Here is a 21,556-nt window from a genome sequence, read left to right as displayed (position 1 = left end):
TGGTGGCATTTTACTGGGATGGTGACGTTTTACTGGGATAATAACGTTTTCCTGGGATGATGATGTTTTACTGGGATGGTGACGTTTTACTGGGATAATGACGTTTTACTGGGATGGCGGCGTTTTACTGGGATGGTGACGCTTTACTGGGGTAATGACGTTTTACTGGGATAGTGATATTTTACTGGAATAATTACATTTTACTGGAATGATGACGCTTTACTGGGATAATGATGTTTTACTGGGATGGTGACGTATTACTGGGATGATGACGCTTTACTGGGATGGTGAAGTTTTACTGGGATAATAACGTTATACTGGGATGGTGCCGTTTTACTGGGATAATGACGTTTTGCGGGGATGGTGACGTTTTACTGAGATGGTGATGTTTTACTGGAATGATGACGCTTTACTGGGATGATGAGATTTTACTGGGATGGTGACATTTTACTGGGATGGCGACGTTTTACTGGGATGATGACGTTTTACTGGGATAATGACGTTTTACTGGGATGGTGACATTTTACTGGGATGGTGACGATTTACTGGGATGATGACGTTTTACTGGGATGGTGACGCATTACTGGGATGGTGACGTTTACTGGGATGATGACGCTTTACTAGGATAATGACGTTTTACTGGGACGATGACGTTTTACTGGGATGATGACGATTTACTGAGATGGTGATTTTTTACTGGGATGATGACGCTTTACTGGGATGATGACGTTTTACTGGGATGGTGACGTTTTACTGGGATAATGACGTTTTACTGTGATGGTGGCATTTTACTGGGATGGTGACGTTTTACTGGGATAATAACGTTTTACTGGGATGATGATGTTTTACTGGGATGGTGACGTTTTACTGGGATAATGACGTTTTACTGTGATGGTGGCATTTTACTGGGATGGTGACGTTTTACTGGGATAATAACGTTTTACTGGGATGATGATGTTTTCCTGGGATGGTGACGTTTTACTGGGATAATGACGTTTTACTGGGATAATGACATTTTAGGGGGATAATGATGTTTTACTGGGATGGTGACGCTTTACTGGGATGATGACGTTTTACTGGGATGGTGACGCATTACTGGGATGGTGACGTTTTACTGGGATAATGACGTTTTACTGGGATGGTGACGCTTTACTTGGATGGTGACGTTTGCTGGGATAATGACATTTTACTGGGTTAATTACATTTTACTGGAATGATGATGCTTTACTGGGATAATGACGTTTTACTGGGATCGTGACGCTTTACTGGGATGATGAGTTTTGACTGGGATAATGACGTTTTACTGGGATAATGACATTTTACTGGAATGATGAAGCTTCACTGGGATAATGACGTTTTACTGGGATGGTGACGCTTTACTGGGATGATGGGTTTTGACTGGGATAATGACGTTTTACTGGGATGCTGATGTTTTACTGGGTGGATGGCGTTTTACTGGGATGGTTTTGTTTTACTGGGATAAAGATGTTTTACGGGGATGGTGGCGTTTTACAGGAATGGTGACGTTTTACTGGGATAATTACATTTTACTGGAATGATGACGCTTTGCTGGAATAATGACGCTTTGCTCGGATGGTGACGTTTTACTGGGATGGTGACGTTTTACTGGGATGATGACGTTTTACTGAGATGGTGATGTTTTACTGGGATGATGACGCTTTACTGGGGTGATGATATTTTACTGGGATGGTGACATTTTACTGGGATGGTGACGTTTTACTGGGATAATAACGTTTTACTGGGATGATGATGTTTTACTGGGATGATGACGTTTTACTGGGATAATGACGTTTTACTGGGATGGTGACATTTTACTGGGATGGTGACGATTTACTGGGATGGTGACGATTTACTGGGGATGATGACGTTTTACTGGGAGGGGGACGCATTACTGGGATAATAACGTTTTACTGGGATGATGATGTTTTACTGGGATGATGACATTTTACTGGGATAATGACGTTTTACTGGGATGGTGACATTTTACTGGGATGGTGACGCTTTACTAGGATAATGACGTTTTACTGGGACGATGACGTTTTACTGGGATGGTGACGTTTTACTGGGACCTTGACACTTTATTGGGATGATGACATTTTACTGTGATGGTGGCATTTTACTGGGATGGTGACATTTTACTGGGGTAATAACGTTTTACTGGGATGATGATGTTTTACTGGGATGGTGACGTTTTACTGGGATAATGACGTTTTACTGGGATGGTGGCGTTTTACTGGGATGGTGACGTTTTACTGGGATGATGACGTTTTACTGAGATGGTGATGTTTTACTGGGATGATGATGCTTTACTGGGATGATGAGATTTTACTGGGATGGTGACATTTTACTGGGATGGTGACGTTTTACTGGGATAATAACGTTTTACTGGGATGATGATGTTTTACAGGGATGATGACGTTTTACTGGGATAATGACGTTTTACTGGGACGATGACGTTTTACTGGGATGATGACGATTTACTGAGATGGTGATTTTTTACTGGGATGATGACGCTTTACTGGGATGATGACGTTTTACTGGGATGGTGACGTCTAACTGGGACCGTGACTCTTTACTGGGATAATGACGTTTTACTGTGATGGTGGCATTTTACTGGGATGGTGACGTTTTACTGGGATAATAACGTTTTACTGGGATGATGATGTTTTACTGGGATGATGACGTTTTACTGGGATAATGACGTTTTACTGGGATGGTGGCGTTTTACTGGGATGGTGACGCTTTACTGGGGTAATGACGTTTCACTGGGATGGTGCGCTTTACTCGGATGAAGACGTTTTACTGGGACGGTGACGCTTTACTGGGATGATGAGTTTTGACTAGGATAACGACGTTTTACTGGGATGGTGACGTTTTACTGAGATGGTGATGTTTTACTGGGATGATGACGCTTTACTGGGATGATGAGATTTTACTGGGATGGTGACATTTTACTGGGATGGTGACGTTTTACTGGGATAATAACGTTTTACTGGGATGATGATGTTTTACTGGGATGATGACGTTTTACTGGGATAATGACGTTTTACTGGGATGGTGACATTTTACTGGGATGGTGACGCTTTACTGGGATAATGACGTTTTACTGTGATGGTGGCATTTTACTGGGATGGTGACGTTTTACTGGGATAATAACGTTTTACTGGGATGATGATGTTTTACTGGGATGGTGACGTTTTACTGGGATAATGACGTTTTACTGGGATGGTGACGCTTTACTGGGAAGATGAGTTTTGACTGGGATAATGACGTTTTACTGGGATGGTGACGTTTTACAGGGATAATGACGTTTTACTGGGATAATGAGGTTTTACTGGGATGATGACATTTTACTGGGATGGTGACGTTTTACTGGGATAGTGACATTTTACTGGGATAATTACATTTTACTGGAATGATGACGCTTTACTGGGATAATGACGTTTTACTGGGATGGTGACGCTTTACTGGGATGATGACGTTTTACTGGGACGGTGACGCTTTACTGGGATGATGAGTTTTGACTGGGATAATGACGCTTTACTGGGATAATGACGTCTTACTGGGACAATGGCGTTTTACTGGGATGATGATGTTTTACTGGGATGGTGACGTTTTACTGGGATAATGACATTTTACCTGGATAATTACATTTTACTGGAATGATGATGTTTTACTGGGATGGTGACGCTTTACTGGGATGATGAGTTTTGACTGGGATAATGACGTTTTACTGGGATGGTGATGTTTTACTGGGATAATGACATTTTACTGGGATGGTGACGTTTTACTGGAATAATGACGTTTTACTGGGATGGTGACGTTTTACTGGGTGGATGGCGTTTTACTGGGATGGTTTTGTTTTACTGGGATAATGATGTTTTACTGGGATGGTGACGTTTTACTGGGATAATGACGTTTTACTGGGATGGTGGCGTTTTACTGAAATGATGACCCTTTACTGGGATGATGACGTTTTACTGGGATAATGACGTTTTACTGTATGTGACATTTTACTGAAATGATGATGCTTTCCTGGGATGATGACGTTTTACTGGGATAATGACGTTTTACTGGGATGGTGACGTTTTACTGGGATGATGACGTTTTACTGAGATGGTGGTGTTTTACTGGGATGATGACGCTTTCCTGGGATGATGAGATTTTACTGGCATGGTGACATTTTACTGGGATGGTGACGTTTTACTGGGATAATAACGTTTTACTGGGATGATGATGTTTTACTGGGATGATGACGTTTTACTGGGATAATGACGTTTTACTGGGATGGTGACGTTTTACTGGGATGGTGACGCTTTACTGGGATAATGACGTTTTAATGTGATGGTGGCATTTTAAAGGGATGGTGACGTTTTACTGGGATAATAACGTTTTACTGGGATGATGATGTTTTACTGGGATTTGTGACGTTTTACTGGGATAATGACGTTTTACTGGGATGGTGACGCTTTACTGGGATGATGAGTTTTGACTGGGATAATAACGTTTTACTGGGATGGTGACGTTTTACAGGGATAATGACGTTTTACTGGGATGATGAAGTTTTACTGGGATGATGACATTTTACTGGGATGGTGACGTTTTACTGGGATAGTGACATTTTACTGGGATAATTACATTTTACTGGAATGATGATGCTTTACTGGGATAATGACGTTTTACTGGGATGGTGACGCTTTACTGGGATGATGAGTTTTGACTGGGATAATGACGTTTTACTGGGATGGTGACGTTTTACTGGGATAATGACATTTTACTGGGATGATGACGTTTTACTGGAATAATGACGTTTTACTGGGATGGTGACGTTTTACTGGGTGGATGGCGTTTTACTGGGATGGTTTTGTTTTCCTGGGATAATGATGTTTTACGGGGATGGTGGCGTTTTACTGGAATGGTGACGTTTTACTGGGATAATTACATTTTACTGGAATGAAGACGCTTTACTGGGATAATGACGCTTTGCTGGGATGGTGAAGTTTTACTGGGATGGTGACGTTTTACTGGGATGATGACGTTTTACTGAGATGGTGATGTTTTTCTGGGATGATGACGCTTTACTGGGATGATGAGATTTTACTGTGATGGTGACATTTTACTGGGATGTTGACGTTTTACTGGGATAATAACGTTTTACTGGGATAATGATGTTTTACTGGGATGGTGACGTTTTACTGGGATAATGACGTTTTACTGGGATGGGGACATTTTACTGGGATGGTGACGATTTACTGGGATGATGACGTTTGACTGGGATGGTGACGCATTACTGGGATGGTGACGTTTTACTGGGATGATGACGCTTTACTGGGATAATCACGTTTTACTGGGGCGATGACGTTTTACTGGGATGGTGATATTTTACTGGGATGGGGACATTTTACTGGGATGGTGACGATTTACTGGGATGATGACGTTTGACTGGGATGGTGACGCATTACTGAGATGGTGATGTTGTACTGGGATGATGACGCATTACTGGGATGTTGACGCTTTACTCGGATGATGACGTTTTACTGTGATGGTGGCATTTTACTGGGATGGTGACGTTTTACTGGGATAATAACGTTTTCCTGGGATGATGATGTTTTACTGGGATGGTGACGTTTTACTGGGATAATGACGTTTTACTGGGATGGCGGCGTTTTACTGGGATGGTGACGCTTTACTGGGGTAATGACGTTTTACTGGGATAGTGATATTTTACTGGAATAATTACATTTTACTGGAATGATGACGCTTTACTGGGATAATGATGTTTTACTGGGATGGTGACGTATTACTGGGATGATGACGCTTTACTGGGATGGTGAAGTTTTACTGGGATAATAACGTTATACTGGGATGGTGCCGTTTTACTGGGATAATGACGTTTTGCGGGGATGGTGACGTTTTACTGAGATGGTGATGTTTTACTGGAATGATGACGCTTTACTGGGATGATGAGATTTTACTGGGATGGTGACATTTTACTGGGATGGCGACGTTTTACTGGGATGATGACGTTTTACTGGGATAATGACGTTTTACTGGGATGGTGACATTTTACTGGGATGGTGACGATTTACTGGGATGATGACGTTTTACTGGGATGGTGACGCATTACTGGGATGGTGACGTTTACTGGGATGATGACGCTTTACTAGGATAATGACGTTTTACTGGGACGATGACGTTTTACTGGGATGATGACGATTTACTGAGATGGTGATTTTTTACTGGGATGATGACGCTTTACTGGGATGATGACGTTTTACTGGGATGGTGACGTTTTACTGGGATAATGACGTTTTACTGTGATGGTGGCATTTTACTGGGATGGTGACGTTTTACTGGGATAATAACGTTTTACTGGGATGATGATGTTTTACTGGGATGGTGACGTTTTACTGGGATAATGACGTTTTACTGTGATGGTGGCATTTTACTGGGATGGTGACGTTTTACTGGGATAATAACGTTTTACTGGGATGATGATGTTTTCCTGGGATGGTGACGTTTTACTGGGATAATGACGTTTTACTGGGATAATGACATTTTAGGGGGATAATGATGTTTTACTGGGATGGTGACGCTTTACTGGGATGATGACGTTTTACTGGGATGGTGACGCATTACTGGGATGGTGACGTTTTACTGGGATAATGACGTTTTACTGGGATGGTGACGCTTTACTTGGATGGTGACGTTTGCTGGGATAATGACATTTTACTGGGTTAATTACATTTTACTGGAATGATGATGCTTTACTGGGATAATGACGTTTTACTGGGATCGTGACGCTTTACTGGGATGATGAGTTTTGACTGGGATAATGACGTTTTACTGGGATAATGACATTTTACTGGAATGATGAAGCTTCACTGGGATAATGACGTTTTACTGGGATGGTGACGCTTTACTGGGATGATGGGTTTTGACTGGGATAATGACATTTTACTGGGATGCTGATGTTTTACTGGGTGGATGGCGTTTTACTGGGATGGTTTTGTTTTACTGGGATAAAGATGTTTTACGGGGATGGTGGCGTTTTACAGGAATGGTGACGTTTTACTGGGATAATTACATTTTACTGGAATGATGACGCTTTGCTGGAATAATGACGCTTTGCTCGGATGGTGACGTTTTACTGGGATGGTGACGTTTTACTGGGATGATGACGTTTTACTGAGATGGTGATGTTTTACTGGGATGATGACGCTTTACTGGGATGATGATATTTTACTGGGATGGTGACATTTTACTGGGATGGTGACGTTTTACTGGGATAATAACGTTTTACTGGGATGATGATGTTTTACTGGGATGATGACGTTTTACTGGGATAATGACGTTTTACTGGGATGGTGACATTTTACTGGGATGGTGACGATTTACTGGGATGGTGACGATTTACTGGGGATGATGACGTTTTACTGGGAGGGGGACGCATTACTGGGATAATAACGTTTTACTGGGATGATGATGTTTTACTGGGATGATGACATTTTACTGGGATAATGACGTTTTACTGGAATGGTGACATTTTACTGGGATGGTGACGCTTTACTAGGATAATGACGTTTTACTGGGACAATGACGTTTTACTGGGATGGTGACGTTTTACTGGGACCTTGACACTTTACTGGGATGATGACATTTTACTGTGATGGTGGCATTTTACTGGGATGGTGACATTTTACTGGGGTAATAACGTTTTACTGGGATGATGATGTTTTACTGGGATGGTGACGTTTTACTGGGATAATGACGTTTTACTGGGATGGTGGCGTTTTACTGGGATGGTGACGTTTTACTGGGATGATGACGTTTTACTGAGATGGTGATGTTTTACTGGGATGATGATGCTTTACTGGGATGATGAGATTTTACTGGGATGGTGACATTTTACTGGGATGGTGACGTTTTACTGGGATAATAACGTTTTACTGGGATGATGATGTTTTACTGGGATGATGACGTTTTACTGGGATAATGACGTTTTACTGGGACGATGACGTTTTACTGGGATGATGACGATTTACTGAGATGGTGATGTTTTACTGGGATGATGACGCTTTACTGGGATGATGACGTTTTACTGGGATGGTGACGTCTAACTGGGACCGTGACTCTTTACTGGGATAATGACGTTTTACTGTGATGGTGGCATTTTACTGGGATGGTGACGTTTTACTGGGATAATAACGTTTTACTGGGATGATGATGTTTTACTGGGATGATGACGTTTTACTGGGATAATGACGTTTTACTGGGATGGTGGCGTTTTACTGGGATGGTGACGCTTTACTGGGGTAATGACGTTTCACTGGGATGGTGCGCTTTACTCGGATGAAGACGTTTTACTGGGACGGTGACGCTTTACTGGGATGATGAGTTTTGACTGGGATGGTGACGTTTTACTGAGATGGTGATGTTTTACTGGGATGATGACGCTTTACTGGGATGATGAGATTTTACTGGGATGGTGACATTTTACTGGGATGGTGACGTTTTACTGGGATAATAACGTTTTACTGGGATGATGATGTTTTACTGGGATGATGACGTTTTACTGGGATAATGACGTTTTACTGGGATGGTGACATTTTACTGGGATGGTGACGCTTTACTGGGATAATGACGTTTTACTGTGATGGTGGCATTTTACTGGGATGGTGACGTTTTACTGGGATAATAACGTTTTACTGGGATGATGATGTTTTACTGGGATGGTGACGTTTTACTGGGATAATGACGTTTTACTGGGATGGTGACGCTTTACTGGGATGATGAGTTTTGACTGGGATAATGACGTTTTACTGGGATGGTGACGTTTTACAGGGATAATGACGTTTTACTGGGATAATGAGGTTTTACTGGGATGATGACATTTTACTGGGATGGTGACGTTTTACTGGGATAGTGACATTTTACTGGGATAATTACATTTTACTGGAATGATGACGCTTTACTGGGATAATGACGTTTTACTGGGATGGTGACGCTTTACTGGGATGATGACGTTTTACTGGGACGGTGACGCTTTACTGGGATGATGAGTTTTGACTGGGATAATGACGCTTTACTGGGATAATGACGTCTTACTGGGACAATGGCGTTTTACTGGGATGATGATGTTTTACTGGGATGGTGACGTTTTACTGGGATAATGACATTTTACCTGGATAATTACATTTTACTGGAATGATGATGCTTTACTGGGATAGTGATGTTTTACTGGGATGGTGACGCTTTACTGGGATGATGAGTTTTGACTGGGATAATGACGTTTTACTGGGATGGTGATGTTTTACTGGGATAATGACATTTTACTGGGATGGTGACGTTTTACTGGAATAATGACGTTTTACTGGGATGGTGACGTTTTACTGGGTGGATGGCGTTTTACTGGGATGGTTTTGTTTTACTGGGATAATGATGTTTTACTGGGATGGTGACGTTTTACTGGGATAATGACGTTTTACTGGGATGGTGGCGTTTTACTGAAATGATGACCCTTTACTGGGATGATGACGTTTTACTGGGATAATGACGTTTTACTGTATGTGACATTTTACTGAAATGATGATGCTTTCCTGGGATGATGACGTTTTACTGGGATAATGACGTTTTACTGGGATGGTGACGTTTTACTGGGATGATGACGTTTTACTGAGATGGTGGTGTTTTACTGGGATGATGACGCTTTCCTGGGATGATGAGATTTTACTGGCATGGTGACATTTTACTGGGATGGTGACGTTTTACTGGGATAATAACGTTTTACTGGGATGATGATGTTTTACTGGGATGATGACGTTTTACTGGGATAATGACGTTTTACTGGGATGGTGACGTTTTACTGGGATGGTGACGCTTTACTGGGATAATGACGTTTTAATGTGATGGTGGCATTTTAAAGGGATGGTGACGTTTTACTGGGATAATAACGTTTTACTGGGATGATGATGTTTTACTGGGATTTGTGACGTTTTACTGGGATAATGACGTTTTACTGGGATGGTGACGCTTTACTGGGATGATGAGTTTTGACTGGGATAATGACGTTTTACTGGGATGGTGACGTTTTACAGGGATAATGACGTTTTACTGGGATGATGAAGTTTTACTGGGATGATGACATTTTACTGGGATGGTGACGTTTTACTGGGATAGTGACATTTTACTGGGATAATTACATTTTACTGGAATGATGACGCTTTACTGGGATAATGTCGTTTTACTGGGATGGTGACGCTTTACTGGGATGATGACGTTTTACTGGGATGGTGACGCATTACTGGGATGGTGACGTTTTACTGGGATAATGACGCTTTACTGGGATAATGACGTCTTACTGGGATAATGGCGTTTTACTGGGATGATGACGTTTTACTGGGATGGTGACGTTTTACTGGGATAATGACATTTTACCTGGATAATTACATTTTACAGGAATGATGATGCTTTACTGGGATAATGATGTTTTACTGGGATGGTGACGTTTTACTGGGATAATGACGCTTTACTGGGATGGGGACATTTTACTGGGATGGTGACGATTTACTGGGATGATGACGCTTTACTGGGATGGTGATGCATCATTGGGATGGTGACGTTTTACTGGGATGATGACGCTTTACTGGGATAATGACGTTTTACTGGGATGATGACGCTTTACTGGGATGATGAAGTTTTACTGGGATGGTGACGTTTTACTGGGATGATGACGTTTTACTGAGATGGAGATGTTTTACAGGGATGATGACGCTTTACTGGGATGATGAGATTTTACTGGGATGTTGACATTTTACTGGGATGGTGACGTTTTACTGGGATAATAACGTTTACTGGGATAATGATGTTTTACTGGGATGGTGACGTTTTACTGGGATAATGATGTTTTACTGGGATGGTGACATTTTACTGGGATGGTGTTGATTTACTGGGATGATGACGTTTTACTGGGATGGTGACGCATTACTGGAATGGTGACATTTTACTGGGATGATCACGCTTTACTGGGATGATGATGTTTTACTGGGATGGTGACGTTTTACTGGGATAATGACATTTTACCTGGATAATTACATTTTACTGGAATGATGATGCTTTACTGGGATAGTGATGTTTTACTGGGATGGTGACGCTTTACTGGGATGATGAGTTTTGACTGGGATAATGACGTTTTACTGGGATGGTGATGTTTTACTGGGATAATGACATTTTACTGGGATGGTGACGTTTTACTGGAATAATGACGTTTTACTGTGATGGTGACGTTTTACTGGGTGGATGGCGTTTTACTGGGATGGTTTTGTTTTACTGGGATAATGATGTTTTACTGGGATGGTGACGTTTTACTGGGATAATGACGTTTTACTGGGATGGTGGCGTTTTACTGAAATGATGACCCTTTACTGGGATGATGACGTTTTACTGGGATAATGACGTTTTACTGTATGTGACATTTTACTGAAATGATGATGCTTTCCTGGGATGATGACGTTTTACTGGGATAATGACGTTTTACTGGGATGGTGACGTTTTACTGGGATGATGACGTTTTACTGAGATGGTGGTGTTTTACTGGGATGATGACGCTTTCCTGGGATGATGAGATTTTACTGGCATGGTGACATTTTACTGGGATGGTGACGTTTTACTGGGATAATAACGTTTTACTGGGATGATGATGTTTTACTGGGATGATGACGTTTTACTGGGATAATGACGTTTTACTGGGATGGTGACGTTTTACTGGGATGGTGACGCTTTACTGGGATAATGACGTTTTAATGTGATGGTGGCATTTTAAAGGGATGGTGACGTTTTACTGGGATAATAACGTTTTACTGGGATGATGATGTTTTACTGGGATTTGTGACGTTTTACTGGGATAATGACGTTTTACTGGGATGATGACGCTTTACTGGGATGATGAGTTTTGACTGGGATAATGACGTTTTACTGGGATGGTGACGTTTTACAGGGATAATGACGTTTTACTGGGATGATGAAGTTTTACTGGGATGATGACATTTTACTGGGATGGTGACGTTTTACTGGGATAGTGACATTTTACTGGGATAATTACATTTTACTGGAATGATGACGCTTTACTGGGATAATGTCGTTTTACTGGGATGGTGACGCTTTACTGGGATGATGACGTTTTACTGGGATGGTGACGCATTACTGGGATGGTGACGTTTTACTGGGATAATGACGCTTTACTGGGATAATGACGTCTTACTGGGATAATGGCGTTTTACTGGGATGATGACGTTTTACTGGGATGGTGACGTTTTACTGGGATAATGACATTTTACCTGGATAATTACATTTTACAGGAATGATGATGCTTTACTGGGATAATGACGTTTTACTGGGATGGTGACGCTTTACTGGGATGATGAGTTTTGACTGGGATAATGACGTTTTACTGGGATGGTGATGTTTTACAGGGATGTTGACGCTTTACTGATATGATGACGTTTTACTGGGATGGTGACATTTTACTGGGACCGTGACGCTTTACTGGGATAATGATGTTTTACTGTGATGGTGGCATTTTACTGGGATGGTGACGTTTTACTGGGATAATAACGTTTTACTGGGATGATGATGTTTTACTGGGATGATGAGATTTTACTGGAATGGTGACATTTTACTGGGATAATAACGTTTTACTGGGATGATGATGTTTTACTGGGATGGTGACGTTTTACTGGGATAATGATGTTTTACTGGGATGGTGCCGTTTTACTGGGATGGTGACGCTTTACTGGGGCAATGACATTTTACTGGGATAGTGACATTTTACTGGGATAATTACATTTTACTGGAATGATGACGCTTTACTGGGATAATGACGTTTTACTGGGATGGTGATGCTTTACTGGGATGATGACGTTTTACTGGGATGATGCGTTTTGACTCGGATAATGACCTTTTACTGGGATGGTGACATTTTACTGGGATAATGACATTTTACTGGGATGGTGACGTTTTACTGGGATAATGACGTTTTACTGGGATGATGACGTTTTACTGGGATGGTGACGTTTTACTGGGATAGTGACATTTTACTGGGATAATTACATTTTACTGGAATGATGACGCTTTATTGGGATAATGACTTTTTACTGGGATTGTGACGTTTTACTGGGATGATGACGTTTTACTGCGATGGTGACGCATTACTGGGATGGTGACGTTTTACTGGGATAATGTCGCTTTACTGGGATAATGACGTCTTACTGGGATAATGATGTTTTACGGGGATGATGACGTTTTACTGGGATGGTGACGTTTTACTGGGATAATGACATTTTACCTGGATAATTTCATTTTACTGGAATGATGACGTTTTACTGGGATAATGACGTTTTACTGGGATGGTGACGCTTTACTGGGATGATGAGTTTTGACTGGGATAATGACGTTTTACTGGGATGGTGATGTTTTACTGGGATAATGACATTTTACTGGGATGATGACGTTTTACTGGAATAATGACGTTTTACTGGGATGGTGACGTTTTACTGGGATAATGACATTTTACTGGGATGGTGACGTTTTACTGGGATAATGACGTTTTACTGGGATGATGACGTTTTACTGGGATGATGACGTTTTACTGGGATAGTGACATTTTACTGGAATAATTACATTTTACTGGAATGATGACGCTTTACTGGGATAATGACGTTTTACTGGGATGGTGACGCTTTACTGGGATGATGACGTTTTACTGGGATGGTGACGCATTACTGGGATGGTGACGTTTTACTGGGATAATGACGCTTTACTGGGATAATGACGTCTTACTGGGATATTGACGTTTTACTGGAATGATGACGTTTTACTAGGATGTTGATATTTTACTGGGATGGTGACGATTTACTGGGATAATGACATTTTACTGGGATGATGACGTTTTACTGGAATAATGATTTTTATTGGGTTGGTGACGTTTTACTGGGATAATGACATTTTTCTGGGATGGTGACGTTTAACTGGGATAATGACGTTTTACTGGGATGATGACGTTTTACTGGGATGGTGACGTTTTACTGGGATAGTGACATTTTACTGGGATAATTACATTTTACTGGAATGATGACGCTTTACTGGGATAATGACGTTTTACTGGGATGGTGACGCTTTACTGGGATGATGACGTTTTACTGGGATGGTGACGCATTACTGGGATGGTGACGTTTTACTGGGATAATGACGCTTTACTGGGATAATGATGTCTTACTTGGATAATGACGTTTTACTGGGATGATGACGTTTTACTGGGATGGTGACGTTTTACTGGGATCATGACATTTTACCTGGATAATTACATTTTACTGGAATGATGATGCTTTACTGGGATAATGACATTTACTGGGATGGTGACGCTTTACTGGGATGATGAGTTTTGACTGGGATAATGACGTTTTACTGGGATGGTGACGTTTTACTGGGATAATGACATTTTACTGGGATGGTGGCGTTTTACTGGGATGGTGACGCTTTACTGGGGTAATCACGTTTTACTGGGATAGTGACATTTTACTGGGATAATTACATTTTACTGGAATGATGACGCTTTACTGGGATATTGACGTTTTACTGGGATGGTGACGCTTTACTGGGATGATGACGTTTTACTGGGATGCTGACGCTTTACTGGGATGATGAGTTTTGACTGTGATAATGACGTTTTACTGGGATGATGATGATTTACTGGGATGGTGACGTTTTACTGGGATAATGACGTTTTACTGGGATGATGACGTTTTACTGGGATGATGACGTTTTACTGGGATAGTGACATTTTACTGGAATAATTACATTTTACTGGAATGATGACGCTTTACTGGGATAATGACGTTTTACTGGGATGGTGACGCTTTACTGGGATGATGACGTTTTACTGGGATGGTGACGCATTACTGGGATGGTGACGTTTTACTGGGATAATGACGCTTTACTGGGATAATGACGTCTTACTGGGATATTGACGTTTTACTGGAATGATGACGTTTTACTAGGATGGTGATATTTTACTGGGATGGTGACGATTTACTGGGATGATGACGTTTTACTGGGATGGTGACTCATTACTGGGATAATGACATATTACTGGGACGATGACGTTTTACTGGGATGGTGACGTTTGACTGAGATGGTGATGTTTTACTGGGATGATGACGCTTTACTGGGATGATGACGTTTTACTGGGATGGTGATGTTTTACTGGGACCATGACACTTTACTGGGATAATGACATTTTTCTGTGATGGTGGCATTTTACTGGGATGGTGACATTTTACTGGGATAATAACGTTTTACTGGGATGATGACGTTTTACTGGGATAGTGACATTTTACTGGGATAATTACATTTTACTGGAATGATGACGCTTTACTGGGATAATGACGTTTTACTGGGATGGTGACGCTTTACTGGGATGATGACGTTTTACTGTGATGGTGACGCTTTACTGAGATGATGAGTTTTGACTGGGATAATGACATTTTACTGGGATGGTGACGTTTTACTGGGATAATGACGTTTTACTGGGATGATGACGTTTTACTGGGATGGTGACGTTTTACTGGGATAGTGACATTTTACTGTAATAATTACATTTTGCTGGAATGATGACGCTTTACTGGGATAATGACGTTTTACTGGGATGGTGACGCTTTACTGGGATGATGACGTTTTACTGGGATGGTGACGCATTACTGGGATGGTGACGTTTTACTGGGATAATGACGCTTTACTGGGATAATGACGTCTTACTGGGATATTGACATTTTACTGGAATGATGACGTTTTACTGGGATGGCGACGTTTTACTGGGATAATGACATTTTACCTGGATAATGACATTTTACCTGGATAATTACATTTTACTGGAATGATGATGCTTTACTGGGATAATGACGTTTTACTGGGATGGTGACGCTTTACTGGGATGATGAGTTTTGACTGGGATAATGACGTTTTACTGGGATGGTGACGTTTTACTGGGATAATGACATTTTACTGGGATGATGACGTTTTACTGGAATAATGACGTTTTACTGGGATGGTGACGTTTTACTGGGTGGATGGCGTTTTACTGGGATGGTTTTGTTTTCCTGGGATAATGATGTTTTACGGGGATGGTGGCGTTTTACTGGAATGGTGACGTTTTACTGGGATAATTACATTTTACTGGAATGAAGACGCTTTACTGGGATAATGACGCTTTGCTGGGATGGTGAAGTTTTACTGGGATGGTGACGTTTTACTGGGATGATGACGTTTTACTGAGATGGTGATGTTTTTCTGGGATGATGACGCTTTACTGGGATGATGAGATTTTACTGTGATGGTGACATTTTACTGGGATGTTGACGTTTTACTGGGATAATAACGTTTTACTGGGATAATGATGTTTTACTGGGATGGTGACGTTTTACTGGGATAATGACGTTTTACTGGTATGGGGACATTTTACTGGGATGGTGACGATTTACTGGGATGATGACGTTTTACTGGGATGGTGACGCATTACTGGGATGGTGACGTTTTACTGGGATGATGACGCTTTACTGGGATAATCACGTTTTACTGGGGCGATGACGTTTTACTGGGATGATGACGTTTTACTGAGATGGTGATGTTGTACTGGGATGATGACGCTTTACTGGGATGTTGACGCTTTACTCGGATGATGACGTTTTACTGTGATGGTGGCATTTTACTGGGATGGTGACGTTTTACTGGGATAATAACGTTTTCCTGGGATGATGATGTTTTACTGGGATGGTGACGTTTTACTGGGATAATGACGTTTTACTGGGATGGCGGCGTTTTACTGGGATGGTGACGCTTTACTGGGGTAATGACGTTTTACTGGGATAGTGATATTTTACTGGGATAATTACATTTTACTGGAATGATGACGCTTTACTGGGATGATGATGTTTTACTTGGGATGGTGAGGTTTTACTGGGATGGTGACGCTTTACTGGGATGGTTAAGTTTTACTGGGATGATGTCGTTTTACTGGGATGGTGACGCTTTACAGGGATGGTGACGTTTTACTGGGTTGATGACATTTTATTGGGATGGTAATGTTTCACTGGGATAATGATGTTTTACGGGGATGATGACGTTTTACTGGGATGAATACGTTTTACTGGGACAATTGCATTTTACTGGAATGATGACGCTTTACTGGGATAATGCTGTTTTACTTGGGATGGTGAGGTTTTACTGGGATTGTGACGCTTTACTGGGATGGTGAAGTTTTACTGGGATTATGACATTTTACTGGGATAATGACGCTTTACTGGGATGGTGACGTTTTACTGGGATGATGACATTTTACTGGGATAATGACGCTTTACTGGGATAAATGGTGTTTTACTGGGATGGTGACGTTTTACTGGGATGGTGACGCTTTACTGGGATGGTGACGTTTTACTGGGATAATGACACCTTACTGGGATTGTGAAGTTCTACTGGGATGGTGATGTTTTACTGGGATGGGGATGTTTTACTGGGATGATGACGCTTTACTGGGATGAGGACGTTTTACTGGGATAACGACGTTTTACTGGGATGATGACGTTTTACTGGGATGGTTACGCTTTACTGGGATGATGACGTTTTACTCGGATAATGATGTTTTACTGGGATGATGACGTTTTACTGGGATGTTGACGCTTTACTGGGATGATGATGTTTTACTGGAATGGTAATGTTTTACTGGGATGATGACGTTTTACCCGGATGGTGACTTATTACTGGGATAATGATGTTTTACAAGGATGGTGACGTTTTACTGGAATGGTGACGTTTTACTGGGATAATTACATTTTACTGGAATGATGACGCTTTACTGGGATAATGATGTATTACTGGGTCGTGACGTTTTACTGGGATGATGACACTTTACTGGAATGGTGACGTTTTACTGGTATGGTGACGTATTACTGGGATGGTGACGTATTACTGAGATGATGACATTTTACTGGGATAATGACGCTTTACTGGGATAAATGTTGTTTTACTGGGATGGTGACATTTTACTGGGATAATGACATTTTACTGGGTTAATTACATTTTACTGGAATGATGACGCTTTCCTGGGATAATTACGTTTTACTGGGATGGTGACGTTTTACTGGGATGGTGACGTATTACTGGGATGATGACATTTTACTAGGATAATGACGCTTTACTTGGATAAATGGGCTTTTACTGGGATGGTGACGTTTTACTGGGATAATGGCATTTTACTGGGTTAATTACATTTTACTGGAATGATGACGCTTTACTGGGATAATGACGTTTTACTGGGATGGTGACGCTTTACTGGGATGATGAGTTTTGACTGGGATAATGACGTTTAACTGGGATGGTGACGTTTTACTGGGATAATGACATTTTACTGGGATGATGACGTTTTACTGGAATAATGACGTTTTACTGGGATAATGACGTTTTACTGGGATAATGACATTTTACTGGATTGATGACGTTTTACTGGGATAATGACGTTTTACTGGGATAAGGATATTTTACTGGGATGATGACGTTTTACTGGAATAATGACGTTTTACTGGGATGGTGACGTTTTACTGGGTGGATGGCGTTTTACTGGGATGGTTTTGTTGTACCGGGATAATGATGTTTTACGGGGATGGTGGCGTTTTACTGGGATGGTGACGTTTTACTGGGATAATTACATTTTACTGGAATGAAGACGCTTTACTGGGATAATGACGTTTTACTGGGATGGTGAAGTTTTACTGGGATAATGACGCTTTGCTGGGATGGTGACGTTTTACTGGGATGGTGACGTTTTACTGGGATGATGACGTTTTACTGGGATAATGACATTTTACGGGGATGATGATGTTTTACTGGGATGGTGACGTTTTATTGGGATAATGATGTTTTACTGGGATGGTGGCGTTTTACTGGGATGGTGACGCTTTACTGGGATAATGACATTTTACGGGGATGATGATGTTTTACTGGGATGGTGACGTTTTATTGGGATAATGATGTTTTACTGGGATGGTGGCGTTTTACTGGGATGGTGACGCTTTACTGGGATGATGACAATTTACTGGGATGGTGACACATTACTGGGATGGTGACGTTTTACTGGGATGATGACGCTTTACTGGGATAATGACGTCTTACTGGGATAATGACGTTTTACTGGGATGATGACGTTTTACAGGGATGGTGACGTTTTACTGGGATGACATTTTACCTGGATAATTACATTTTACTGGAATGATGATGCTTTACTGGGATAATGACGTTTTACTGGGATGGTGACGCTTTACTGGGATGATGAGTTTTGACTGGGATAATGAGGTTTTACTGGGATGATGACGTTTTACTGGGATGGTGACGTTTTACTGGGATAATGACATTTTACCTGGATAATTACATTTTACTGGAATGATGATGCTTTACTGGGATAATAACGTTTTACTGGGATGGTGACGCTTTACTGGGATGATGAGTTTTGACTGGGATAATGACGTTTTACTGGGATAAATGGTGTTTTACTGGGATGGTGACGTTTACTGGGATAATGACATTTTACTGGGTTAATTACATTTTACTGGAATGATGACGCTTTACTGGGATAATGACGTTTTACTGGGATGGTGACGCTTTACTGGGATGATGAGTTTTGACTGGGATAATGACGTTTTACTGGGATGGTGACGTTTTACTGGGATAATGACATTTTACTGTGATGATGACGTTTTACTGGAATAATGACGTTTTACTGGGATGGTGACGTTTTACAGGGTGGATGGCGTTTTACTGGGATGTTTTTGTTGTACCGGGATACTGATGTTTTACGGGGATGGTGGCGTTTTACTGGAATGGTGACGTTTTACTGGGATAATTACATTTTACTGGAATGAAGACGCTTTACTGGGATAATGACGTTTTACTGGGATGGTGAAGTTTTACTGGGATAATGACGTTTTACTGGGATGGTGACGCTTTACTGGGATGATGAGTTTTGACTGGGATAATGACGTTTTACTGGGATAAATGGTGTTTTACTGGGATGGTGACGTTTACTGGGATAATGACATTTTACTGGAATGATGACGCTTTACTGGGATAATGACGTTTTACTGGGATGGTGACGCTTTACTGGGATGATGAGTTTTGACTGGGATAATGACGTTTTACTGGGATGGTGACGTTTTACTGGGATAAAGACATTTTACTGGGATGATGACGTTTTACTGGAATAATGACGTTTTACTGGGATGGTGACGTTTTACTGGGTGGATGGCGTTTTACTGGGATGGTTTTGTTGTACCGGGATAATGATGTTTTACGGGGATGGTGGCGTTTTACTGGAATGGTGACGTTTTACTGGGATAATTACATTTTACTGGAATGAAGACGCTTTACTGGGATAATGACGTTTTACTGGGATGGTGAAGTTTTACTGGGATAATGACGCTTTGCTGGGATGGTGACGTTTTACTGGGATGGTGACGTTTTACTGGGATGGTGACGTTTTACTGGGATAATGACATTTTACGGGGATGATGATGTTTTACTGGGATGGTGACGTTTTATTGGGATAATGATGTTTTACTGGGATGGTGGCGTTTTACTGGGATGGTGACGCTTTACTGGGATGATGACGAATTACTGGGATGGTGACGCTTTACTGGGATGGTGACGTTTTACTGGGATGATGACGCTTTACTGGGATAATGACGTCTTACTGGGATAATGACGTTTTACTGGGATGATGACGTTTTACTGGGATGGTGACGTTTTACTGGGATAATGACATTTTACCTGGATAATTACATTTTACTGGAATGATGACGCTTTACTGGGATAATGACGTTTTACTGGGATGGTGACGCTTTGCTGGGATGATGGGTTTTGACTGGGATAATGACGTTTTACTGGGATAAATGGTGTTTTACTGGGAAGGTGACGTTTACTGGGATAATGACATTTTACTGGGTTAATTACATTTTACTGGAATGATGACGCTTTACTGGGATAATGATGTTTTACTGGGATGGTGACGCTTTACTGGGATGATGAGTTTTGACTGGGATAATGACATTTTACTGGGATGATGACGTTTTACTGGAATAATGACGTTTTACTGGGATGGTGACGTTTTACTGGGTGGATGGCGTTTTACTGGGATGGTTTTGTTGTACTGGGATAATGATGTTTTACTGGGATGGTGGCGTTTTACTGGGATTGTGACGTATTACTGAGATGGTGACGTATTACTGGGATGATGACATTTTATCTGGGATAATGACGCTTTGCTGGGATAAATGGTGTTTTACTGGGATAATGACGTTTTACTGGGATGGTGAAGTTTTACTGGGATAATGACGCTTTGCTGGGATGGTGACGTTTTACTGGTATGGTGACGTTTTACTAGGATGATGACGTTTTGCTGGGATAATGATGCCTTACTGGAATGGTGATGTTTTACTGG

Source organism: Chiloscyllium plagiosum, unplaced genomic scaffold (genome assembly GCF_037043375.1).
Source record: "Chiloscyllium plagiosum isolate Xiang-an unplaced genomic scaffold, Cpla_swu_hap1 HiC_scaffold_1, whole genome shotgun sequence".
Lineage (NCBI taxonomy): Eukaryota > Metazoa > Chordata > Chondrichthyes > Orectolobiformes > Hemiscylliidae > Chiloscyllium > Chiloscyllium plagiosum.
The sequence above is the reverse complement of the archived record's forward strand: the minus strand, read 5'-3'. Positions refer to the sequence as shown.